This window comes from Scylla paramamosain, chromosome 23, assembly GCF_035594125.1.
Source record: "Scylla paramamosain isolate STU-SP2022 chromosome 23, ASM3559412v1, whole genome shotgun sequence".
NCBI lineage: Eukaryota > Metazoa > Arthropoda > Malacostraca > Decapoda > Portunidae > Scylla > Scylla paramamosain.
The window spans coordinates 13,711,737-13,739,518 of NC_087173.1; the positions used below are offsets into that span (position 1 = coordinate 13,711,737).

The window sequence follows — 27,782 nt, forward strand, 5'->3', positions numbered from 1 at the left end:
AAGAAGGAGAGAAAGTAAACTATAATGTAACAATTCATGCCATTACAAACTGTCGGATTAATGAGTCCGTTCCAGTCACATTCCATTATTTTAGAACCGATTTATTCTTATTGTGATATAAAAAAAATCCCACTTCCTCCAAAAATGACCTGTTCTTAATTAGGGTAAGTAAAGAAAACTAATAGATGAATAACTAGATTGCATCTTTTAACTCCATTGTCACTAATCTTGTTGTGAACCTTTGAGAATAATTATGTATAATGATTTTCTGTGTAAATTAAGCTGATGTCATGATGCAGAAAGAAATAGACACATTTTTCTACTATTTAGACCATTGCCAGATGCTTCTGTGATGATCGTATGGTGACTGTTCCCAGTGATAGTGCACAATCCTTATTAAGCTACAACTTTAATCATAAAAGCTTTCTGGAGAACCTCAAAACTGCCCAGTCAGATGAATTATCGCAAGAACAATGAGACCAACTTCGAAAATACAAACAACTTTCAATACAGACTTAAAAATAGTCGAGATAAGAACCCAGACTTTGAGAGGATAGTCCCCAATGGTTTATATATATATATATATATATATATATATATATATATATATATATATATATATATATATATATATATATATATATATATATATATATATATATATATATATATATATATATATATATATATATATATATATATATATATATATTAATTCATATTGGGTGTTAAGACAAAAGCAGTGCAGGATGACGGATTTCGTTAATCCCGGAAGAGAACAACATAGTGGCCATGGTAAAGTTAAGGGGGGGTTAAGTAAAAAAGACCGTGTTTGCCTGAAATCAATACATAATGCAGGTGATTGACGTACATTATCACCTGGATAACGAAGAGAGGGAGACGTGGACGCAGGTGAACTACTTTGCACTTACCTGCTCCGTTCTTCTCTAATGTTACGGTTTTAGTTTTGCAAGTACATTTAGTGTAGCTTTGTTACATTTTTTTTTGTGTGTAATAATAATAATAATAATAATAATAATAATAATAATAATAATAATAATAATAATCATTATTATTATTATTATTATTATTATTATTATTATTAATATCATCATTATTAATAATCAACAGTTGATTGGTAGATGCTATTGACAGATGCAAGGAAGCCACAGAACGCCTGACTTCTGACTCTGACTCTAAAATTTCTGATTGGGGCAGAACAAACTTAGTATTGTTCAATGACTTTTTTTTTTCTCTCCATCTATTAACTCGACACAACCTTCCAGATAACTATCCCCTCTTCTTCAATGACACTCAACTGTCCCCCTCTTCTATACTGAACATCCTCGGTCTATCTTTGTAATCTAAACTGGAAACTTAACATCTCACCTCTAGCTAAAACAACTTCTATGAAGTTAGGCTTTCTGAGTCGTCTCCGCCAGTTTTCTCACCCCCCACCCCACAACTGCTAACTCTATACAGGTCCCTATCCGTCCATGTAAGGAGTATACTTCACATGTATGTGGGGGGGAGGGGCGGTCCCACTCATACGGCTCTTTTAGACAGGGTGGAGTCAAAAGCTTTTCGTCTTGCCAACTCCTCTCCTCTAACTGACTGTTTTCAGCCTCTTTCTTATCGCCGCAGTGTTGCATATCTTGCTATCTTCTACAGCTATTTTCATGCCAAGTGCTCTTGCTAACCTTCCCTCCTCCCTCAACCTCACTGCACAAGACTTTCTTCATTCACTCACCCCTTTTCTGTCCACCTCTTTAATGCAAAAGTTAACCAGTATTCTCATTCATTCATCCCTTTCTCTGATAAACTCTGGAATTCCCTGCCTGCTTCTGTATTTCCACCTTCCTATGACTTGAACTCTTTCAAGAGGGAGGTTTCAACACACTTATCCTGTAATTTTTTTAATAACGCTTTCGACTCAGTGGGCCCTTTTTTTTAAATTGAAGTTTTGTTGCCCTTGGCCGGTGCCCATCATATATATATATATATATATATATATATATATATATATATATATATATATATATATATATATATATATATATATATATATATATATATATTATATATATATATAAGTTTTGTTGCCCTTGGCCGGTGCCCATCATATATATATATATATATATATATATATATATATATATATATATATATATATATATATATATATATATATATATATATATATATATATATATATATATGCAGCCAGCAGCTGATAATATACATTGTTGGTATAAATAAAACCTTAAAACCAATGAGACTATCACCAAACCAGAGGCAAATTATGAGGTAGACTATAAAAATGAAAGGTAAAAGGGTAAAATTAAGAACAGAGAAATTAAAACAATGTGAAAAGATGAAGTTAATTAGAATGACAAACAAGAGTAGAAGTAACATCAGTGGTTATTAAACAGCCTGACTAGAGTGGCACGGCGATGTGCTTGTAACGGTCAGTGCCGGCTCTCATGGCGACCAGCTTGGCACATGCACGTAGGGCTCGTCGCGGCGGCGGTGCCTCGCGGGGAAGCAGGTCGCGGTGGTGTGTGGATGTGTGTGTGTGTGTGTGTGTGTGTCCTCCTCCTGTATCAAACTTGCAATACTTTGACATGTCTCCTCTATTCTTCTTCTCATTGCTTCAATAACTGCTAAGGTTTTTACAGAATCGCGGGCATTTTTTGATCAGTGGAAGTCATGCATTGTGGATTCATTTATTCGACATACTACTTTGTACCTCGCATGAGTCTTCCAGTACATTCACATGTCCCCTAACCTCAATTCTCCCCAGTGTTTCAGTCACTCCGAAGGTGTATATATGGTTGAGGATATTTTTCTTGCTCAGCTAAAGCCATGCATTGTGGATTTATTTATTCGAAATATTTCACATGGATTTCGTGAGCTGCACAACGCCTCCTGAATCTCGTGTGCTGTGTTGAATTATTGCAATATAAAACGAAGAAGACAGTGAAATGGTGACTGGTGGTCTGGTGTGGCGACCCTTAACGGGAGTCGCAGGAAGGAGAGAGATCAAGCGTTGCAGTAATCCTATTAGAGAATAGTTTGTGAAATACTTGTGTAGCAGAGATAGTGAATATGTTGGTCGGTTCTTTTCAGGTCTTTTGATGTCTCTTTCCTGGTGAATCAATTGCAGCTATTCCGTATCAATGTCTAGAAAAGATGATTTACTTTCTGCGGTTATTTTGACTATTTTTAGATTCTCTCTCTCTCTCTCTCTCTCTCTCTCTCTCTCTCTCTCTCTCTCTCTCTCTCTCTCTCTCTCTCTCTCTCTCTCTCTCTCTCTCTCTTTTTTTGTATGTAAATTATAACTGTGTCCACATTCTTTTCTTGTTTCTTATTTTTTTTCTTCCGTTATTTCTTTTTTCTTTTTTTTTCCCTTTTGTTTTCTCCTCCTCCTCCTCCTCCTCCTCCTCCTCCTCCTCCTTCTCCTCTCTGCTCCCATTCTTCCTGATATCGGGGGCCGGCACTTGGGAACTATCTAATCCCGATGTGGCGAGCAAACTATGTCTCAAAGAAATTCATGTTCTTCCTTTTTCATGCGGACCTGTTCTGCCGCCTCTTATCTTCGTGGGGAATATTTTTTCGACAATTCCAAGTAGAGATTCTGCGTTTGCTTGGGAACTGGGAAAGGGGAAAGTTTTTTTTTTTTTTTTTGTGTGTGTGTGTGTGTGTGTGTGTGTGTGTGTGTGTGTGTGTGTGTGTGTGTGTGTGTGTGTGTGTGTGTGTGTTTGGTTTGGGTCTTATAAGGAAGCTTCATGTGGACTCAAAATATCACAGTTATGTTATGATTTATTAAGTGTGGTGAGTAGATTTTTGTGGTGAGAAAATGCAGGATTAAGCAGCAGATCTTTATTTCTGTAACGATTCGACAATGAGGACGTTACAGAAATATATATATCATGTACCATCCTGTGCTATTTTTTCACCACTCATTACCTGATATAACAACGTAACTGTAATAACACAATAACGACAATTAAATTAGCACTCTCTCAGCCTCTGATAATATTATGTAACGCTTTTCATAACTGACAACGAAAGGTCGTGCTAGATTATCACAATTCATGCCATAGATATAAAAATGAGACCACTGGGGACAAGCAGATCACCGACTTTGCCTGTCTGTCTGCCTGTCTGTCTGTCTGTTTGTCTGTCTGTCTGTTTAACTATCTATCTGTCAATCTATTCGTCTGTCTGTGTCTCCCTGCCTGCCTATATTCTCTCTCTCTCTCTCTCTCTCTCTCTCACCAAATTCTATCTACCGGATAAGACTTCAAGTACAAACAATTGAAAAAGGAATGAACCTAATGAACCCGAAACAAACCACCGATTTAATCATTGCAGTGAAACCAAATCCCGTGAACCGCTAAAAGCATCACTTGCCCATACAGTCTGAGTGAATTAGCCTTCCAGTCCAGCTCACAACGTAATGCTAATACGGGTGTCTGAATCGCACAAAAGGATACCGATAAAAACTCAGACAAAAAAAAAACATTCATTGATCCCTGCAAATCACAAAGGCGGTCATGAAGGAAGGGAGGCGCACTGACTGATGGAAGCACTGTTGAAGAGCTTGTCTGTATATGTGTTAGTGTGAATATCGTTGAAAGTAACTACACAGGTGAATAAAATGGCTTTGAATTGTGTGTCTTTTCTGTAAAACACGCGTGAGAGGCGATGGGATGTGTGTGTGTGTGTGTGTGTGTGTGTGTGTGTGTGTGTGAAGAGGGGGGAAAGGAAAAGGGATGGATGGATGCATTTGTGTGTGTGTGTGTGTGTGTGTGTGTGTGTGTGTGTGAGTGTACATGAGTATTAATGGTGGCCTTATCACACTGCAACACCCATACACTCTCCCTAACATAATTTGCCACCGCACGTTTATCTCCCCCTATTGGCGTATTGGAAAATGAAACCGTGAAATAAAGCTGGATGCAGCATGTGTATAATTCCCACATGCCGATTCTATTTTCGTATATATAGGAAATAAAGCTGTAGAAGAAGGAAATTATTACGTAAAGTTTCCTAAATATATACCGTAAAGGGCTTTTGTTGTTGAAAAGACATAATATTCATCCGCCGATAGGTTTTAAATTGAAGACAGCGACTTATCTCACGTCTTTGCTCATAACTCATTGCTCTATCTCTCCTTCATCCTGCAGTGCCTTGGCTCAACACTTCCACCTTACATTTATGCAGGAGTTAAAGCGCATTGTAATTTCAGTTTTGGAATGGAGTTCGGATGGTGGATGAAGTGCTGAAATAGAGATCTAGGATCTCAACTTCAAGCTGATTCTTGCTAACTGGACTTCCCAACACGTGGCTTCATTGTCACATTTAAAACTCACACAATATTAATGAAGAAGAACACAACTACTGCTTACCACATAACATCTTTTTCTCTAGATATGTTTTTCAATGTACATATGAGATCGATATTTCTGACAGCTCTCCGCCACCAGGCCAGGCCATCTGTCATCATCATCCATCAATTTATCCAGCCATCTCTTGAGACTGTGTAATGTCTGTGCACTTAACTCTTTTGTACATTTTGCTAGTTTGTAGTCATGCTTGTAATTATATTTTCCATCCCTTTAAATATAAGCAGTAAGGCACTACCTCTGCTATTTAACCCTTTCATTCCGGTGATCATATATGAACGATTGCATCAGTGCGTCCGTAGCGACGGCGATCGTTCCCGTAATCAAGAATTTTCGCGCCTCAATTTTGAGCTCCAAGCGCGGTTTCTCGAGTCAGATGGCGCGTGGAAGTGTCTGGCATCTGTTTCCACCCGTAGTGTTGCCACTAGCTCTGTATATTTAGCGGTAACTAAGCTATTCTCCCATTCTGAGGGCGACACTTGGTAACCCGTGCGACCCGCCGTGTGGAAAGCACCCTGATAAGAGCCAAGGGACCTGATAAGAGCGAAGGACACGGACAGCCTGATAATAGCGAAGGATCTCAGATCGTTCCCTATTATTATATGTGTGTGTGTGTGTGTGTGTGTGTGTGTGTGTGTGTGTGTGTGTGTGTGTGTGTGTGTGTGTGTGTGTGTGTGTGTGTGTGTGTGTGTGTGTCTTCCCTGGGCTGTTTCTGGTTGACGGATCACACAGCGAGATCCTTGATAAGCCATAACTAACCTTTTCAGAGATCACATGGAGCTACAAAGTACATCATTGTATTCAGAATAACACAGAGAGAAAAAAAAATATTAGTATTTAAACAGTCTTCTGACAGTTTCTAGGTTTATGATTTTTCCCCGTCATGGCTTATGGGAAAATAGTTTAATCACCGGAATAGAAGGGTTAAGGGTGTTATAACATTTCATATAAAACAACACTGCGACACCAGTAACCATTTGCACCACATTACCAATACTACCACACCTTTGATAACACCACCACCATCACCACCACCACCACCACACTTACATTCCCACACCACCACCGCCACACCACTAGCGACACCCGCGGGGCACATTATCGTGGCCTCAGGTGTCACTAGTCAGGGAAAGACGAAGGATAACTAAAAGAATTGTCGTCTTTTTTTCCTCTCCCTCCCAGAGCAGCCGATCAAGATATATAGTTTGGAAGGCCGCCAGCCAGCGCCCACCAGCGGCCCCAGTGCTCCTTGTGCCTTCACTTGCGGCGTCCCCTCTCCCCTATCCTCCTCAAAGTCCTTCAGCATGTCAGGTATGGCTTTTGTCTTTTATCCCCTCCGCTATTTTTCTCTCTTTTGACACAGCTGACGAGACCTTGAAGTGCGGTGCGTCTGTCATTCTCTTTGTCAGTGCTCTCCCCGTTTTCTTTCATGTTGTGTGTCATGTCTGCTTGACGGTGCTGCTGCTGCTGCTGTTTTTGTTAACGTTTGGTGCACGGTGTCGGTTTGCCTATTATAGGCAGCACGGGGATGTTGCAGCGGTGTTTTGGTCTTTGTACAGGTCTAGTCTTTGTTTGGAGAGAGAGAGAGAGAGAGAGAGAGAGAGAGAGAGAGAGAGAGAGAGAGAGAGAGAGAGAGAGAGAGAGAGAGAGAGAGAGAGAGAGGTGGGTGGGGTGGGGTGGGGTCGCCCAGGAAGTATCTTGTGTTGCTAGTGATGATGTATAATTACTGATATGCAAGTTATTTGGTGTCATTTGGTATTCAGTCTGCTAGTTTGCTCGTAGAAGTGGTGAGGCATGGAGGTTGCCGTGAATTGCAACAGTCAGCTTGCACGTCTATTTGTCAAATTCAAGACTATCCTATTTTTAAGTCTACCGCTATAATAAATCATTAATAGTGGTAACAATGATAAGCAAGTGTGGTAGGATCGACTGGCTTGGCTGATGTTACGGTAGTTATTCGTATGTTTTTCCTTGTTGGGATATATATATATATATATATATATATATATATATATATATATATATATATATATATATATATATATATATATATATATATATATATATATATATATATATATATATATATATATATATATATATATATATATATATATATATATATTATTATGGTGTAAAATTAATGCACATTCGACAAGCAAGAAGGTTGATCCAGGCAGTCAGTCGTTTAAGAAGGTGAGTTCAATTGTTGGGTGGGAGTGCAGCCTTCATATGGGCACTCCTTGGCGTGTTCTGCTTACTGTCTGGGTCTTCTGTTTTCCTCTTTCTGTTTACTTTTGATGAGGTCGTTTCTTCTTCCTGTTTCAGACGGCGGTGTTCCTCTTAATGGTGTGCGTGATAGTGTGCGGTCTCAGACAGTTAAGTCTGTGTACGTGACGCATTGTGAATTATGAATATAGTCAAAACATTTTCATCCATAAAAAGACAAGTACTTTCATATATTAAAGGAAAATGCAACGATTTTCTAACATGAATGAGTTGACGTGGCTTACAAATGAATGGCCGCCATCATTAAAGAGACATTAGCAAAGATTGGTAGCAGTGAACGACTTAAATTGTTTCCCAGCTGTGAAATGAATTAAAGTTTTATTATTATTATTATTATTATTATTATTATTATTATTATTATTATTATTATTATTATTATTATTATTGTTTTTATTACATTAATGAAAAATTCTTGCTAAATTATCACTACAACTATGAAAACACTCATCAAAAACACGAATAACTTTCAGTAGAGCCTGTTAAATTTCAGGGATAAAATGATGCAGTGCTTGGGATTACAGTCAACTGTATCACATCTACGTATACTGCCACTTCCTCTAAGACTTAAAACAATTGACAGGCATACATGTGCCCTGAGGAGTAGTCTAGGAAACAGGACACAGTGCAGCATGTAATACATTTATAGCCTTGATCCGTTGCTCCATCCTCCTCGTGTGTCATGAGGGCTAGGAGTGTGTCTTTTTGTTCTGTACTACCTCCACCATCGTTTTCCTCACGTCCTACCAAAAGAGGAATAGGAAGAAAAATGGGAGGTGGTGGATGGAGCAGAATACGTAAATTTCCTCTTTCACATCTTTATTTCCTCCTCTTGCTCCTCTAATTTCCTGTCTTGATTCGTTATCTTACTCCTTTTCTTACGTTCTTCGTGTTCTTTTTTTTTTTCTCCCTTTTCTCAACAACACCAAAGGGAACAGACCACCACACGGCTCCTCGCTACCTGGCTACCTGAGAACTCGATATCGCGGCTTTTCACTCACCTGGTGCTATTACAGTTAGGTGTTTATCCTTATAAGGCAGTGCTTGATAGACTTACATTTGCGTCTTCTTATGAAGTCACGTGGAGGAGATACTCGTCAAACACAAACACGTCTGCTTAAAAAAAAAAAAAAACGTTCTCTAAAAATCGCCCTAAGTGCAGCTTTGACCACGTAAAGAAAAGGAACGCTGACAGTTTTGCTTCATGTGTACACGCGCATCGTTTGCTTTCTTTGGAAATTCCAGGGTTACTAGGAATTGTAGTGTTTAGACCAGTCGTTGGTAAGGTGACAGGCTTTTACAATTTTCAATATTTACTCGTATCTCTTTGTATAGATTCTCTCTCTCTCTCTCTCTCTCTCTCTCTCTCTCTCTCTCTCTCTCTCTCTCTCTCTCTCTCTCTCTCTCTCTCTCTCTCTCTCTCAGCTGGTATCAGTGGCTCCAAAGCTCTGGCCGCGAGTATAAACCGTTCTCAAAGTTGGCCGTCACTTTTCTGTCTACCAGACGCGGTCCGCCAATTGCGCCCAACAATTACTGGTCTCAGGACGATATTGGCTTGTTTGCTGCAGGGCGGAACTCAAATAACAGCAGCTGGCTTTTTAAATTATATATTTAGATAAATTAGAAAATAAATAAATAAATAAAAAAATAAAATAAATACATAAATAAATAAAATAAATAAAAAAATAATGTAACACTGCCGTTGATTTAACACATTAGTCACTCAAAAACACACCAGCTAACTTGAAAATACTCCAGCTAACAAAATATATATATATATATATATATATATATATATATATATATATATATATATATATATATATATATATATATATATATATATATATATATATATATATATATATATATATATATATATATATATATATATATATATATATATATATATATATATATATAAATGAAAACACAGTCGACAGCGAGCTGTTCAGAACAGACCAGATAAGAAAAACACTGCAGCTGATTGGAACACACACGAGGTGACTCAAAAATCCGCCAGTTGGCTAAAAAAAAAAAAAGTCAGCTCAAAAGCTCTGCAGGTGATTAAGAAGAAACCAAATTACAAAAAAAAAAAAAAAGTAGTTAAGATAATTGTAGATAAAGCACCAGAAAAGTCAAATCTTTGTTGTCCAATGGAGTTATTGGTAGAACAGTCACACCACCAAGTTCATTGCATGGAGATTTAGGAAATAATACTCTAGGTGGAAACATGCTATCAAGCATAGGTTACTTTCCGTGCACGTCTCCCCGCCAACACTGACGCCCAAGTATTGATGTAGGTGTGTGTAAACACACCGTCATTTTTCTTTTTTTTTTTCTTGTTGATTAATTTTTGTGTGAAGCAGTAGTTGATAGGAGCGATACATTATACATGATGGCTTTTAATCCAGTCTGGCATGCTGTGACAATACGGCGGCTTGGATTTATGCGCCAAGTGGTGTAAACATGCATGCTCTTTTTTTTTTTTTTTTTTAAGTTATGGTTCACATATCTCAGAATCAAGTGTATCTTTTTATTAATTTCATCTACTGTTATTGTTTTACGGAATACAGTGTTCATAGGTATTTTTCAATCTTATTTTTCCTTGTAAATGCATGAATTGGTATACCTTGGAGAAAGGTTCGTGTTCACGTGCTGGCACAGTCTGCCCCGCGTGTCTTTTTCTTCCTTTTGACACTAATTTCTTTTTTTTTTTTTTTTTTTATTAAAATCATGAAGTCGCCCTAGAAAAATCCAGTAACATTCAGTAAACCAAAGATTATCATATGGGTGTTCACAGGTGTTTTGATACGGACAGCGTAGAATAATAAAAACATTCTTAAAAACCCCAGTAACATTCATCAAAGCAGATGTTATCATTCTGGTTTCCATGGGTGTCTTCTTGCTTACAATGCTGAATATTTGACATTCCTTGGGAGCATGGAAAACATTTTTAAAAACCCCTGTAACTTTTACTAGAGTATGTTAACAACAGTGGAGTTTTATGCTGGTTTTGACATTCTCTACAATCATGGAAAACGCTCTTAAAAACCCAATAACGTTTTCTAGAGTATGCTAAAAAGCAGTCGAGTTAAGATCACGAAATGTTTTATAATGCTCAGCTTACATAAGTAATGTTTTTTAATTGCTACTGGAAAACTGGAAATAATCAGCTTCCTATGTCCTTGTTGCCTCACATGTGCGTATATCAAGGCAATGGAGCGTTCAGTACTATAACAATAAACCTTGAAACCCCGTGTGTGTGTGTCTGTCTGTGTGTGTGTGTGTGTGTGTGTGTGTGTGTGTGTGTGTGTGTGTGTGTGTGTGTGTGTGTGTGTGTGTGTGTGTGTGTGTGTGTGTGTGTGTGCGCGCGCGGATGCGGCTCATGGATAGCATTCAAGAGGACGTGACAACAATGCGAATTCCAGACAAAAACCGTCTTTCTACTTTACCTCTGCGTTGCCTGGTTTGGTCTGTGTGTGTGTGTGTGTGTGTGTGTGTGTGTGTGTGTGTGTGTGTGTGTGTGTGCTGGAAAAGTTATTTCTTCTGCGATATAAAATTCCTCCTTAGACAGGAATAAAAATCACACAAGCCTATAACAGTTTGCGGCGAGAAACAGGAGGCAGCAGGAGTAATGGCGGCCATTACGTGCACTCTGCCGCAGCCGCCTTACTGCTTCCTGATAAATTTCCAAGTGCTGAAATTACTGTCATATAAAGAATACAGTATTTCATCTCGCTTATAATAAAACATGATCAGAATTGTGAAGAAAAGTGTTCAGAAACATGAAGGAAATTATTACCAGTCCAAGGGAATGTATATATATATATATATATATATATATATATATATATATATATATATATATATATATATATATATATATATATATATATATATATATATATATTATATATATATATATATATATATATATATGTATATATATATATATATATATATATATATATATATATATATATATAAATATATATATATATATATATATATATATATATATATATATATATATATATATTTTTTTTTTTTATTTAAAAGACTTAAACTCGTGATCCATAATGCACAAGATTTCATTTATGCAGCAATGAACACTCGTGTACTTATCTAAAACACTTCCACTCGTGATTGTGTATGTGTACCTTGTCATTTATATTGTGAACGCAGGGTCACCTGAGCGGCCGAGTGATGGTCTCTTATAACAGAAACATACCTATCGTGTCCACTGCCTCGTTCAAAAAGATATCTTATTTTTGTGTGTCATGGAGTCTGGCTAAGGCTACACAAATGAGATGACACACCGCTCAATATGTAGCTCCCATAAGCTGGCCAGTTTAGTTTCGGAGAGCTATTGGTACTGCTCTTGTGAAACAGTTTGAGTGGTAGGAAGAAGAAAAACAGAAGCAGCTGAGATTTCCAGAGTTTATCAGTAAAATATATGAGAGAGAGCGAAGATAGCGAAGATACATGCATAAGTAAATTGGACATACTATGAGCAAATATAAGTCTTACGCATCGAGGCGTGGGAAATGGGAAGCATCCATTTACTTAATTCAGGAAAGTTGTAACCAGGGAAATAATGGTAGAAGATATGCAAAGGTGGGCCACAAATTGTTTATCTTTAAAACTTCAATTAAACACAAACCTTACAAGTAATGATGAATATAAAGTTACAAAAAACTCACAAATTTAGCCATCAATTAATTTTCAGGTGAAGTAGATTTTAGTGAATTACCTTTCGAGGAAACTAATTATCTTGAACTTTAGATTTATGAAAGAAAATTAACTTTCTGGAAGTTCCTCATGCCGACTCAAAATAATTAATAAAAACACCGGACTCTCCTTCAGTTGTTTATTGTCTTTCTAAAGGCGGAGAGAGAGAGAGAGAGAGAGAGAGAGAGAGAGAGAGAGAGAGAGAGAGAGAGAGAGAGAGAGAGAGAGATGAGAGAGAGAGAAGAGAGAGAGAGAGAGAGAGAGTAGAGAGAGAGAGAGAGAGAGAGAGAGAGAATTTAACCTAGATCTATTCTGGTGTTTAAATGAGTACGGAAAAAAAAGAAAGAAAAAAAAAAAAATATATATATATATATATATATATATATATATATATATATATATATATAATATATATATATATATATATATATATATATATATATATATATATATATATATACTCGTATATATATATATATATATACTCGTATATATATATATATATATATATATATATATATATATATATATATATATATATATATATATATAATATATATATATATTATATATATATATATATATATATATATATATATATATATAATATATATATATATATATATATATATATATAATATATATATATTTTTTTTTTTTTTTTTTTCTTTCTTTCTCTCGTATCGAATGGAATGATTAACAGAGCCACAAATACTTCTCTGTAGACAATATAGAAGCTGACATGGAACAGACAAATCAAATGCTTCACTACAACCAAGTCGAGCAAATTATTTTCATTTGATCCCACTATGGAATAAAACACCTGAATGCATCATAACATGACTGGATAATATCGGTGTTGTTGTAATGTAATGCAGTGTATTCATTGACGTGGTTGTGGAATGCAATATATATCCAAATGATGCCATCCAGTGTCATGCAATGAATTCCGTCACAAGTCAAGGCGTCCGTGACTTATTGGAAGCGTGCACCACCGCCAGACAGTGACGCAGCGGGGCGGGAGTGTGGCCTCGCCTGTGCTGCTGCTCACACGTGCGAGCATGATACGTACTGGACTGCATGTAGGCCGTTGGATTGTACTTTTATGGAAATGGTGTCATTTCGGTCATTCTCTCTCTCTCTCTCTCTCTCTCTCTCTCTCTCTCTCTCTCTCTCTCTCTCTCTCTCTCTCTCTCTCTCTCTCCTGTGCATTCCTTTGTACAAAGGCGCTAAAAACGAGAAAAAGACGTATCAAGAAAGTATCGTTGCATGTTCTCCTCCTCCCTCCTCCTCCTCCTCCTCCTCCTCCTCCTCTTCCCTGGAAGAAGGACGAGGGGCCGGCGCCAAGTACAGCTCGCCTCGCATACTCGTCCTTCCCTTGGCGAGATGGAAGAGACAGGGATGGGCTGAGCTGGACGAGGTGGGGCCTTCACATGGAGGATCGAGCAGGGGCTGGGTGGGACACGAGGAGCGGACTGAGTGGAAAGTTTATCTGTTGCTTAGGTGTTATAACGATGGTGCGGCGGAGAGGAGAAAGAAAAGGAAGGGAAGAAGAGGGAAGAGTATCTACAGGTCTAAGGAGAAGATAAGATAACTTTGTGCTTAAGATTTAGGGGAAAACTTGAATTTCTTATTTTATATTCCCCAGGATCATATTTAACACTTTTTCGGATAGTTGTTTTTTTCATTATCACCTATTTATTTATTTATTTTTTTTTTGCCACTTATTTTTTTGCATTACACTTTCTTTGAAAATAGTAATGTTGCCTAGGATAAAAAAAAAAAAAAAAAACTTACTTTCCCCTCTCTTTTTTTGGGGGGGCGGAGGAGATTTCATGCTAATAAATTTTCCAGTGTTCTGAATATTAACAAGAGAAGACTATACTGCTGGAGTTTCAATGCCTTATTCTCTTCTCCGCTTCTTGTACTGCATGATAACATCTACTGATTATCAAATACGTAAGCTTTCGTTTTAAACTCGCGTAGTCAAGAGGCATTTGTAGGAAGGCGCACCAGGCGGATACTTATGTATATTACATCCAACAACGTGTTCTAGCAGGAGTTTGGGTCAGGGAAGGCCGCCTCCCCTTCCTGCCGGCACTGACGAAGGAATCTCCATTAGAGGACCGAAAGCAAGGCATTACATTATTATGTTGTGAGGGGTTATTCCGCCATGAGTGCTTCATTACTCTGCCGCAACGCTTAATCACTCTTGTAAACTAACTACAAGTAATTCTTCGTTTGTTCTCTGATTTTTGGGTGAATAGATTTAACTCTGTTGCAGGCATTTGTCTGTTTGCATTTGTCATGTCCAAGGTGTGACTGGTTTATTCTTGGTGTTCATAAACTTTTCGGGCTCTAATCTCGTTTTTTTTTTTTTTTTTTTTTTTTACTGGCTTCAGTGAGAGTTATGATGATTTTTAAGGTTGTTTCATTATTAATTAGTAGGTTAGCAAGAATTCTACTACACTATTAGAAGGAAAACATCCATGAGAACCCCATTAATCATGTCTGGCCATCTGAAATAGTCTTGGGAGCTGACCACGTTTAAGAACCAGGTTTTCTGCGTTTAGTATAAAAATTAAAGAAATTAAATCCTTTTCGTCTTGTTTCCCCGAAAAGAATAAAATGACTTTACAGTATTGTTTAACGTGCTGGAAAGCAAGCCATTCTGAGGAGTAAATTTTGTACAAGGCCTCCACTATTCCTCTGCAATAACACTTTGTTCATCTGTGGTTTGTGATGATGTACCGTTGTAGTACAGCAGAAACAGAAGAAACAGTAATTTTCACAGTAATAGTTACCTAAATATCATTATCATAAATGTAAAAGCAATAAGAACACTGTTAATTCATTAGCAATAATAATGAGATTGATAATGATAGTAATGATAATAATAATAATAATAATAATAATAATAATAATAATAATAATAATAATAATAATAATACCAATAATTTATTACTTCATATCACTTTCATTGTCATTGTTGTTCTCTGTAGTGCTGTCCATCCTGAGACGCGGGGATTTAGCAGACTGGGTCCTGGTTAGGCTGGTGGGTCCCTCATGACGACTGAGAGGGACTAGAGTGCAGGCCTTTGTACCCTTCCCGCGAGGCATGTCATTCCTGCAAGGTAGGGAGGAACAGAAGGGACTGCTTCTCCTTGGATTATGTTATTTATTCATTCATTCATTTTTATTATTTTTTTTTTTATATTACTTGTCTCTTTCCCTCTAGAATATGCAGGAAAAGACAAGTTCTATAGAAATGCTGTGATTGTTGTGCCACTCTTGTTTAATTTATACTTTTTCTATAACAGGAAGAGTACGGCTTCCTCATCACGGCTTACTACTTGCTCATAAATTATAAAACACCTCTTTTTCATGTCTAACGGCTCTTGTATGTACAATACATTAGCCAGTCAAATTACACGGTACATTGTAATTAATCTTGTGATGCAAGGGCAGCTCTGTATGAATAGTAAGCGATGTAATAGAATGTTTTTGTTTATAATAATAACAGCTGACGTTTTAGTGTTTGGTTCATCAGTCTTTAGTTGGAAGTTTTCGAGTCAGTGCATTTTGTTGGTATATTTGAATAATGAAAAAAGTGAATGACTATAATTATTTGTTTAATGTAACAATGGTGATAATTTAGTACAAGACAGGAAATAGTTAAATATATGGACCACTATTTTTCGTACAGTCCTGCTCAGAACTTGACTGAACTGTGAGTAGTGTTTTCCCTCGATCAAAAGGCCTCTGATGTGTTGGTAATCTGTTTCCAAATATGATCACTCATATTTTTAGCAGACCATGGACTTTAAGAGAGAAGACTAATCACAAAGAACGTGATTGCGGCGTGTTTGCTCGGGACAAGGTACTCGGCCCTATGAAAGGTTCTTATGCCATCTCACTGCCTCAAAACCTCGGTGTCTCCATGCCGTGAAGCTTCATTGATTTGTGACCGGTTTATTTAAGCCCTGTCTCTGTACAGTACCTACATATATACGTATGTAAGTTAACGTGTTAGCAAAATATTTAATGAGACCCTAAACACACGATAATCTATGGATGTCATGCATAACTCGCTCGTGTTCTTCACTACATCTGACTATTTGCTTCAGAATATTAAGTAAGGTTCATCCCATAACGCCAGTCGTTCATTATTCTTGCAAAAAATGCTTAGTACGATTTTCTTATCTTGCTTCCACTCGCATCGTTTGTCTCTCCGTCCCGCAGTAAAGCAGTCATTCATAAGCTTTCCTGTCCTGCAGATATTCTTAATAACGCAACGCATTGGCAGACACTGGTTGCTACAGTGGTTTATGAGTAAAGGTACTTGATATTCCTAAGGATTATCGATGCATCTGTTACTCGGCTAAGACCAGAATGGACAGCTCGGTATGTTACTCGCCGAACCAAATCTATTGTTAACTTACTAGATATAATTTTGTAAACTGTTGTTATTTGAAGGATCGTAGATTGTGAATTTACTCGTATTATTCTTATCTCAACACGTTTTGACGATCAATCCACTGACGACAATGATTGTAAAAGATTTCTTACTGAAGTAAAGGTACACGATTCTAATGAACAAAAATATATAACAAAAACAGCTTGAGGGTAACATGAAACCATCTTCTTTCTGCACCTCATTTCCTTTAATGCCATTCTCTGAATTCCAGCACAACATTTTATTTAGTTTTGGTGGAGCACTACACAGCCAGTCATTACTTACAGAGTTATTCATGACTCGTGCTCGTGCTAGCAGGGGACGTACATTCATTTTTCAGATGGACTGAGAAATGAATTACTAGTAAGACATAACGAGATTATAGAAAGCTTCCTTGACACTCTGTACTGAAAGAAAAGTTTCCACACTTTCACAATTACTATTTGTTATCAATCTGAAACCTCCATTGTGAAACTGCGAAAACATCGTTCAATATTTCTTACGGATACAGGCTCTTTGTCTGAAGAAACCCTTAAGTAACTGGATCTGAGTCAAACAAAAGTAAGAGAAGCTCTAATGTGACGCAAAGAGAAGATGCCTTGTAATAATGCATTGCCTCGGGAAGCCAGTGACAGGTGAATTGTTCAAGGGACAACACTCTGGTGCAGAGTAACAGATGCCCGTCTCTTGACGATCAAGGAATATTTATTTTCAGAAACAATAGATCAAGTTTTAAATCTTGCCAGCCTAAACTTCTGTGCTTGAACGTTTGATGTATGTTTATCTAGGCCTTTGACTCTCTCTCTCTCTCTCTCTCTCTCTCTCTCTCAGCCCAGGAGTTGATCGCACACGTCTCCTGCCTGTGAGGGCGCACACGGGCACTTCCTTACAAGAATAACATGCATGGGGAAGCTGGCCTAATACTCACTAGGCAATGATTCCAGCGGCGCTAAGTTGGACTCAAATGGCTGTAAGAAGAGAGGGGGCAGATCTGGGTTGGCTCGGAAGTAATAAGAGAACTTCACTATTTCTTCTTACCAAGGAAAGGGCACTATTTTGAATACTGTTTCTGTATTTTGAGTTGGAAATGGATGGGTTCAGGGGATGAGGGGCGCCGCTACTACCATCTCTCCTGTGCCGCGTCGCCTCGTCCTCGTCCTCATTCGATTAAAAGAGGCAGTGATACACGAGACACTCCTGACAAGAGTCGAGAATCCCTCAATTCTCCCTTCTTTCCCTTCCTTACTCGTGGTGTTCTTCCTTCCCCTCCTCCATCTTTTTTTTTTTTTTTTTTACTCCTTCCTTCCACGCTTGCTTCTCATGCTCTTTTTTTCTCTCCTTTCTCTTGCCGTCCTTCGTTTCCTTCTCTTTCTCCTCCTTGCCGTCCTCCTCCTCTTATATCTTCTCTCTCCTCCTCGTTCTTCTCCCTCTTCCTCCTCCACTTTCCGCCATTCCTCCCCCTCCTCCTCCTCCTCCTCCTCCTCCTCCTCCTCCTCCTCCTCCTCCTCCTCCAGGAATTTTTTTTCTCGTACCTCATTTATTTAGTGTTCTCTTCTCTATTTGACGTCCAGTATTATCTTTTTCCATTCAGTTATTCATTTTTTCCTTCTTTCTCATTTGTATTTTTTTTATTTTCATTTCGTTTATCGTCTTTTTCTTACGCCTCCCATTTGTAACATTCTCGATCTTAACTGACTTATTTCTTATCTTTTTTCAACTTTTTTTTTTTTCTCTTTCGCTTTATCAATTTCGTTGCTTTTATTTTATTACTGGTCGGAGACAGTTTTTCTCTTTTCGTAATTTTGTTCTATATTTCTAAATTGATTCGACCATGATTATAATTTTCAGTTTTCCTTTCCTGGCCATTTTTTTCTGTTATTATAATAGATTCCAATGAAATTTGCATATATCACCCTCCCTCCCTTCTCCTTCTTCTCCTCCCTCTCCCTTACTCTCCTTTACCTTCGCCCACCCTTTAATCTCCTCTCCCTTTCTCTCCCTTTCTCTCCTTGCCTCGCCTCGTCTTGCCTCGCCTCGCCTTACTTCGGCTTTTCTGTTTTCTGATCTGCTCTGTTCTCTCCTTTCCTCTCCTTTGTTCTCGTTTCCTCTCTTTTTTCTGTCTTTTCAATCAGTCAGTCCTATCCTTTCTTCTCTTCCTAATCGCATTTCCGCCATCTCCGTTACTCTCTCTCTCTCTCTCTCTCTCTCTCTCTCTCTCTCTCTCTCTCTCTCTCTCTCTCTCTCTCTCTCTCTCTCTCTCTCTCTCTCTCTCTCTCTCTCTCTCTCTCTCTCTCTCTCTCTCTCTCTTTCTCTCTCTAAGGATACTGTAGGTCCATTAAAGGCAGCAGATGGGGAGCTGGTTAGTTCTGGGGAGGAGATTAGTAAACTTCTGAATGAGTATTTTTTAACTGTCTTCACCCAGGAAAACATGCAGGATATGCCAGATAGTGAACAGGTGTTTAGAGCAGATGAGAATGAGAAGCTGACAGATATTTCCATAACTAGGGAGATAGTGGAACAGGAGATAGATAGGCTAAAAAAGTTCAAGTCACCAGGACCTGATGAAATATACCCCAGAGTACTTAAGGAATGTAAAGAGATTATTAGTGAGCCGTTAGTTTCTGTCTTTAGGAAATCACTGGAGTCGGGTGAGGTACCAGACATGTGGAGGCAGGCTAATGTAGTACCCATCTTTAAGAAAGGAGATAAAACTTTAGCGTCTAATTATAGACCTGTCAGCTTAACTTCAGTTGTAGGTAAAATGTTAGAGTCAATAATAGCGAGGAACATTAGGGAACACTTAGACAAACATAACTTGATAAATCAGTCACAGCATGGCTTCACGAAGGGGAAGTCTTGCCTGACAAACTTGTTAAGTTTTTACAGTAAGGTGTACGAGGCAGTAGATAATGGTGATAGTTATGATATCTTATATCTGGACTTTAGTAAAGCATTTGACAAGGTACCCCATCAAAGGCTCCTGAGAAAGGTTAGGGCACACGAGATAGATGGGAAGGTGTTAGGCTGGATAGGGTCATTGGTTAGTGACAGGCGACAGAGAGTGGTAATAAACGGCTCGAAATCCGAGTGGGGTCATGTAATTAGTGGGGTGCCACAGGGATCAGTATTAGGGCCATTGTTATTTCTAATGTATATCAATGACTTGGATAGTGGAATTAGTAGTGATGTTAAAAAATTTGCGGATGACACAAAGATAGGTAGATTAATTAGGTCAGAATCGGATGCCATCGCCTTGCAGGCAGACTTAGATAGAATGAATGAATGGACGGATAGATGGCAAATGCAATTTAATATCAATAAATGCAAAGTGCTTAGCGTAGGTAGAGGAAACCTACACAATAGGTACACATTAGACAACCAAACTCTAGTAGGTACAGGGTACGAGAAAGATTTAGGAGTTATAGTTAGCTCTGAACTCCGTCTAGGGAAACAATGCATAGAAGCCAGAAACAAGGCAAATAGGGTACTAGGATTCATTTTTAGGAGTGTTAAAAGTAGAAGGCCGGGAGTAATATTAAAGTTATACTTGGCGCTGGTCAGACCTCATCTAGACTGCGCGGTGCAGTTCTGGTCCCCACATTACAGGAAAGATATAGGTCTATTAGAATCAGTACAGAGGAGAATGACTAAAAGGATACAGGGGATGAGGAGTATCCCTTACGAGGCGAGGTTGAAGCTGTTAAATTTACATTCTGTAGAGAGACGTAGGTTAAGAGGGGACCTGATAGAAGTCTTTAAGTGGTATAAGGGTTATAACAAGGGAGATGTAAGCAAAATTCTTAGGATCAGCAACCAGGGTAGAACAAGAAATAACGGGTTCAAGCTTGAAAAATTTAGGTTTAGGAAGGAGATAGGAAAAAAAATTGGTTCTCAAATAGAGTGGTAGATGAGTGGAACGGACTCATGTAGTTAGTGCTAGGACACTAGAGAGCTTTAAGAGAAGAGTAGACAAGTTTATGGATGAGGATAGCAGATGGAAATAGGTAGGTGTGTTTCATACAGGGACTGCCACGTGTAAGCCTGCTCGCTTCTTGCAGCTTCCCTTATTTCTTATGTTCTTATGCTCTCTCTCTCTCTCTCTCTCTCTCTCTCTCTCTCTCTCTCTCTCTCTCTCTCTCTCTCTCTCTCTCTCTCTCCACGTTAAATAAAGTTACCTACTCTTAAAAAAATAACCCTTTTGTTGCTACAGCCATCCTTTGTTAACATTCAAACAAAAAATAAAGAAAAAAGCGAGAATAGAAAATTGATATTATCTTTTCTAGCATGCCGAATTATTTAAGCGAGTGCAGTGCAAAATAGTCAATAGGGAGCTTTAAAGGAGATATGATTAAACTGTGAATAAGAATGATAGGCAGGTGTACTTACGGGACTGCAACGTGTAGGCCTACTGGCTCCCTGCTGCTTCCATTGTGTTCTTATGTCCTAAGTAATTGTTATAAAAATGTAGGTGATGAAGAAATAATAGTCTGGCAGTGAAAGAGTTGAAGCAGTAAAAACATGTCTAGCAGCTGAAAGATTTAAAACAGAGAAGGAAATTGTCTGGCATTGAAAGGGGTAAAGGAAAAAAAAATCACCCAGCAGTGAAAGAGTTGCAGCAGAGAGAGAGAAAAAATGTGTTGTATTGAAGGAGTTAAAGTAGAGAGAAAAAAAAATGTAGCAGGAAGGGAATTAAAAGTAGACAAAAATGTTTAGCACTAAAAGAGTCGAAGCAAAAAAAAAAAAAAGTCTTGCAGTGAAAGAGATGAAGCAGTAACATGAAGAGCACCGCCATCCAACAGACACCCAAGCACAACAAAAACCACCACAGGCCGCACTTAGCCCTCTTCCAACACGATGCAGAAAACTTGAAGCGTGAATGTTCCTTGGCGCGAATCATGGCGGCAAAGCAGTGGAAAAAAACAGTGCCAGCACCAGAAATGAAGTAACCTGCAACACCCATCACTGTATTTAGCGTTTTCCCCTCAGCCTTAAATCCTGTGATCAGCTAAGACTCCATACTCAGCCTTTGTAACTCTTCAAAGCTTTCCTCTCTTCCAAACGTCAAGTCATGGTCCATAGTGAAGTAAGCCCCAGCATTCACGTCCATTGTGTTCAACGTTTTTCCCTTCAGTGTTAAATGTTTTAATCTGCCTAGAGCCTATCAGGTGTCAGGTTTTGTAGGAAGACCGTCACCAGATCAGGACACTTGCGATTGAGGAAAACTGCTGAATGTATTGCCTCTTACATACTTTCCTCTGTATTACAAACGTGCCAGAGACGTCAGAAATGTCTGTCTCATAGAAGGACATATCTAATTAACCGGACTACTTCTCTTCCTTGAAGGGAATCGTGTCCTCTGCACGTATAAGTTTCATCTCGCCTACATTACCACCGGCAATGTGAAGTTCTTGGGGTAGAGGACCTGGCCTGGTATTTCTCCTTTACTGCACGTCATTTTGATCTTAGTTAATCATTTACCGCCGAGGAGGATTATTCCTCTTCAGTATCATATATAATACAAGAACACGTATATAATAGTAGTGTATTAATCTCTTCTCGCCCAAAGGCAGGTTTTGGTGACTCCCTTTCACTCCGTTATGGAATATTGTTCAGGTGCAAATTGAATGCACCGAATTGGAAGAAAAATGAAAAACAATGAATACCCTTGAAGCACCGTCACGGAGACCAGCCTCTGCTGTGTTGTGGCGTATTGACGATAAAATGCTGCGCGGAAGTGGCGTCTGCTGTGCCCACTATCGAGACGTGGCCCCGTAGTGTTTGAAATGACCAGGGTGAGCTGGAAACGTGGGCTGGAGTGTTTTATTTTCGAGGTGCCCGCCCACATGCATGCGCCAGGAAATTGACGTAGTGATATGTAGATTTGTTGATGAACAGGAACGCAAGGAGAAAAAAAATATGGGTTTGAAAGTTTAACATGAAGAAGCTAGTACAACTGCAGAAGACAAAGAAGCAGGCATTGAAGAGTGCTGGAGATGTAACAGACACACACACACACAGCAGTGTCAGTCAAAAAAAAAAAAAAAGTATTATCGGGGTTAAAAATAGATTGAGATATACAATGTTTGCAGCCTCGTGAATGCCATGATGAAATAATAGCGAGCAGTATCAGTGGATGACGCACGCTGAATACTCTAAAAGGAAAAAAAAAAAAAAAACTGCAGAATCTAAACCTTAGAAAACGTTTATATTTTGGAGAAATCATAAAGTGAGAATCACACAACCGTAAAAAGAACACGATTATGAGCCATACAAAATATTGTGATCACCTTTGTTTATAATCAAGCCTTTGATAAATATTTCGTTGTTCTTGGAGAAAATTTTCTTCATATAAAAAAAAAGTGATAGTATTTTACAGACATAAGAGAATGTCCCAAAAATATAGTCATGCTACTCCACGATAGACATGAGGACAAAACATTTTTCTTGCTATTCTCGGATGCCTGTAAAACACTAAAACATTTTCTTTTCTCCTATCTTGTTTTCATAATTAATAAGATTTTCTGAAACGCGTAATTCATAACTAAAATTTTCTGAAACGCGTAATTCATAACTAAAATTTTCTCAAACGCGTAATTCATAACTAAAATTTTCTGAAACACGTAATAGTAAAACGTTTAACATCAAATCCGGATTATAAACAAAAAATAATGGCAAAACTAATGTAATATTGGGTCGCAGTTACTGCAGCAAACCACAGCCTTGACAACACTGTCATGCATTCTTTGAGCACTTGCACGTTATGAATATATACAATGGATGCTCAGCTTTGCCTTGAGCATATACAGACACAATGAAGATGTCAAGAGTAAGACACGTGCGTCTCAAGAAGAATATAATTTGCCAAGTTTTTCCCTGTTAAAACCAATAACAAACACACAACTTGCTGGATATCTTACCTTGGTTTTACTAGACATTTATATACCTTGATATCTGCTCAAAATCTCTGAAATATCCAAGCAAACCCTCTCGCTTTGCTCGTCGGTAGCATTCAGTCGGTGTGGGAAGCTCCATGTGGCGTGCAACAGATGCCTTTCACCGCCATGCCACGTCCCGCTGCTCCATTGCCTGCACACACTGCTGCTGCAAAAATTACTTCCCTGATTCCGTGCTGCCAATAAATGCAACTTAATGACCTACGAGAAACATAATTAGTACTACACTTGTTTATTTTTAACTTGTCTTTCACAAGAGAAACAATTTTATGAAAGGGGAAATAATAATGATGTAATTGTCCGCCTGTTCTGCCTGCCTTGTCTGTTTGTTTTAGCATGTTTATATGTGTCCATCTTTCTATCTATGAGTCTCTTGCTTGTCTTGTCTGCCTGTCTGTCTGTCTGTCTGTCTGTCTGTCTGTCTGCCTGCCTACCTGCCTGCCTGTCTATTTTATCTATCAACACGTGTCTATCTGTCCCTCCCCTCCCATCTCTCTCTCTCTCTCTCTCTCTCTCTCTCTCTCTCTCTCTCTCTCTCTCTCTCTCTCTCTCTCTCTCTCTCTCTCTCTCTCTCTCTCTCTCTCTCTCTCGTTTTGGTAGTCCTGCATAAGATTTTTTTTCCCTATAACATGCCTCTATGTGTTTGTTTGTTTGTTTGTGTGTTTTAAGTGTGTGTGTGTGTGTGTGTGTACGAGGAGGAGGAGGAAACTTATGTGTTATTATAACTCTGAAGGCAAAAGTTCCAGGTGTCAGTCAACCCAATTATGTCTCGTGCAGTTTTACCATAGCGTCATCCCAGCCGCTTCCTGTTGCCACCTGCTTAGTGAGGCAAGCATTATGGCATAAAATCAGTGAAGGTTTGATTTGAGGACAGATGGAAGGTTTAAGTATTGCTGCAATGTGTTTTCTCCCTTCTATCGACACGCCTTGTCGATTAAAATATCAGTGACAATTTATTTTTATTTATTTTTTTTTTTTTTGTCCTTTTTCATCCTTTCACTTTTTTTTTTTTCTATAGAAGATAAAACTGCTTTTGTTTCGAACACGGACTTTGGTATCACTGCTGGTGCTCCCTGCTTAACAGTAAACATGAAATTACTGATATTCCTCATATTCTTTGCAGCGCACCTGTACAGATATGATTACATGATAGAGGGTAGTCAAAAAAGCAGTGATTCATATAAGTTCACGATGTTATTTTTTTAAACGCCATTTCATCTAACTCTTCGTCACCTTGTTGGTATCCCTCATGAATTTATTGATAGAAGACAGGATGATAAAGACGTACTGGTAGTATTTTTCAAAAGGTTACAAACAGAATGCCTTGCTGGCATTCTTCATACAGACTCAGATAAAACTATTGGCGAAAGACAATTTGAAAAACTAATATTAGTATTTCTCAAAAGTTTACAATCATAATGCTGGAAATTATTTTTTTAATCTTCCGGTGGACGACTTGTTATGCAGTATTCTCCAAGGACACGATGTATTTTCTGCCATCACTTCTTTACTCCATCATTACCATATCGCTGTGTGCTGTGCTGCTAAATCCACTGCTTAATATTCACAGTGGAATTGCTCCCCCTGATTTCATCTTGGACAATAATATGATGAACGGTATGGTTATTTTTTTTTTATTTATTTATTTTTTTATTTCTAAGTTTCTGCCTACGTCCAGTCCTGTGTCAATATTGTCAGCATGAAAACTGGAAGTGCGTTATGTTGTGATTCTACACCAATATTCTTTTGCGTGGCAGGCGCAGCACATAATTTTTGCTGAGACGTGACGGTCCATGCCGTTGTGCAAGGCTCACCTCGTCTTTTGTCGGTGCATAGACTGAGTGGCGCGGAAAGCTTCTGGTGTTATTTCGTGCGTGTTAGCCAGTGGGAGAGAGATAAAAAAAAAAAAAAAAGTGGGGAAGGGGTGTGAACAGAGAGAGAGAGAGAGAGAGAGAGAGAGAGAGAGAGAGAGAGAGAGAGAGAGAGAGGACAATCAGAACACATACACAAAAATAAATAAATGAATAAATAAATAAACAAATAAATAAAATAAATAAATAAATAAATAAATACATCCAATCCTAGTCATAAACACAGACAAACAGACAGACATACAACAACCTGATAAACAGACAAGCAGAAAAACAAGCAGAGATAAGAAGACAAATAAACACAAATTAGGCTGAAGAAGAGGATGAAAAGAAAACGAGGCTTCCTCTCGCCACGCTATTCTCCTCCTCCTCCTCTTCCTCCCTCGCTGATGAACTATAAAGAAGCGACCTGCAACCGTCCCCGTGCCTCATGAATACATAAAGGGTCTCCAGCATCGCCGTCGCTGCTGCCGCTCATCTGCCGACAGAATCTTTGGAACAATGATACCATTTGGGAGCGTTACTGACAGCGCGGGTAGAGGGCGTCACATGGGTCACAACGTGCACTTCCATATCCCCGCCTCTCCTTGTCCCCGCTGTTTCAGAATCTGCTTTCCAAATTGCTTTGTACATGTACTTACCGTATAGCTCCATGGTTTTCATATTTTCTTCCCTGTTTGGTTCTGATGTGTGTGTGTGTGTGTGTGTGTGTGTGCAAAGGAATCGCTGGAAATCTTGAAATCATGTCCGCGTTTTAGTGTTTTTTGTTTGGTTTTGTATTTAGTTCTAAGTAGTCTTGTTCTGTGTGTGTAGTTCTAAGTAGTGTTGTTCAGTGTGTGTGTGTGTGTGTGTGTGTGTGTGTGCGTGCGCAAATAATTTTCCAATTGGATGGTACCACTATAAGTCGTATATCTTTTTTTTTTTTTTTCATCTCTGTCGGTCGTGTTATTATTCCCTCTTTTCTAATATGCTATTAGTTGCAAGGTGTTCACTACGTTAGAGCCGTATGCTTAGACACACACACACACACACACACACACACACACACACACACACACACACACACACACACACACACACACACACAGATACACACATACATACACACTTTGTTAAACATATCTTTTTTTCCTCGAATTTAATTTCTAGTCTTTCTGTGTCGTGTTTTTCTTCCACAAGATGACACAGCGCGCATCTTGCAACACTCGACAGTCTCTTTTCACACTGCTAATATTGCGTGTCCCTCACGACCTTTTCCCAGACATTTCTGCGCTTTTTTTTTTTTCTCGATCATTTTAAGCAGACGGTAGTAAGCTACTGGTGTATTCAAGTGTGTGCATGATTCTGGTGATAATTCAAGAAACATTCTACGCAATCAATATATAAAAAAAAATATCCATGAAAACACAATCTTTGTGGAAGTAATCGGTGTTTTCAAGCGTGTATATGTACATGATTCTAGTAATAAAGAAGGCAACATTCTACACCATCAATAGGTAAAAGAAAACATCCGTAGCAAGTAATCATCTCCGTGGCTTTTGAAAACAGACCTAAAGGCTATAACAGACCAAGCCTAAATCTCACGTTCTTTCCTGCTGAGGTGACGCACGGACAGTCGGTAGCTGAGGAGGAGCACCTGGTGTGAAGGTATGTGTGGCGATTAGCTCTTCCTTTGTGCCTATCGACGAGTGGCCAGAACGAAAGAGGGAACTCGAATTACGATGGCCCACTTTTTTCATCGCGGCGTAACTGTTCCTCCACGATGAATCGCTCTCCCTCCGTGCTGCCGATGGCGTCAATTGTCTTCTATAATTGACCTTGCCATTTTTCATGCTTATCTCTCTTTGGAATGAAGACCACTTTAAATTCACGTGGAAAAGTTATTGCTGCGACATTGGTGGACTGTTCACCTTCAGTGGAGTAGGACTGTTGCTACACGGGGTGAGTCTGCAGCGGCCTGGGATTAAGTCAAGTGACGCGGATGGTGGTTACAGTAATACAGGCAATTTTTGTGTATGTGTTGGTGATAGTTGTGTGATGTCTCGGTTTTAATTATAATGCTTAACTTATT

The 27,782-nt window shown here is 38.5% G+C and overlaps 1 protein-coding gene across 2 annotated transcripts in view; it reads left to right on the forward strand.

Moving 5' to 3' along the window:
• Positions 1-27,782, forward strand: part of LOC135112249 (Y+L amino acid transporter 2-like) — a 168,078-nt gene that overhangs the window by 82,754 nt on the left and 57,542 nt on the right. For both annotated transcript variants that reach the window (XM_064026510.1, XM_064026509.1), the window contains exon 3: positions 6,594-6,722. The gene's annotated coding sequence lies outside the window, so the exon portion shown is untranslated. The remainder of the gene's footprint in view (positions 1-6,593; positions 6,723-27,782) is intronic.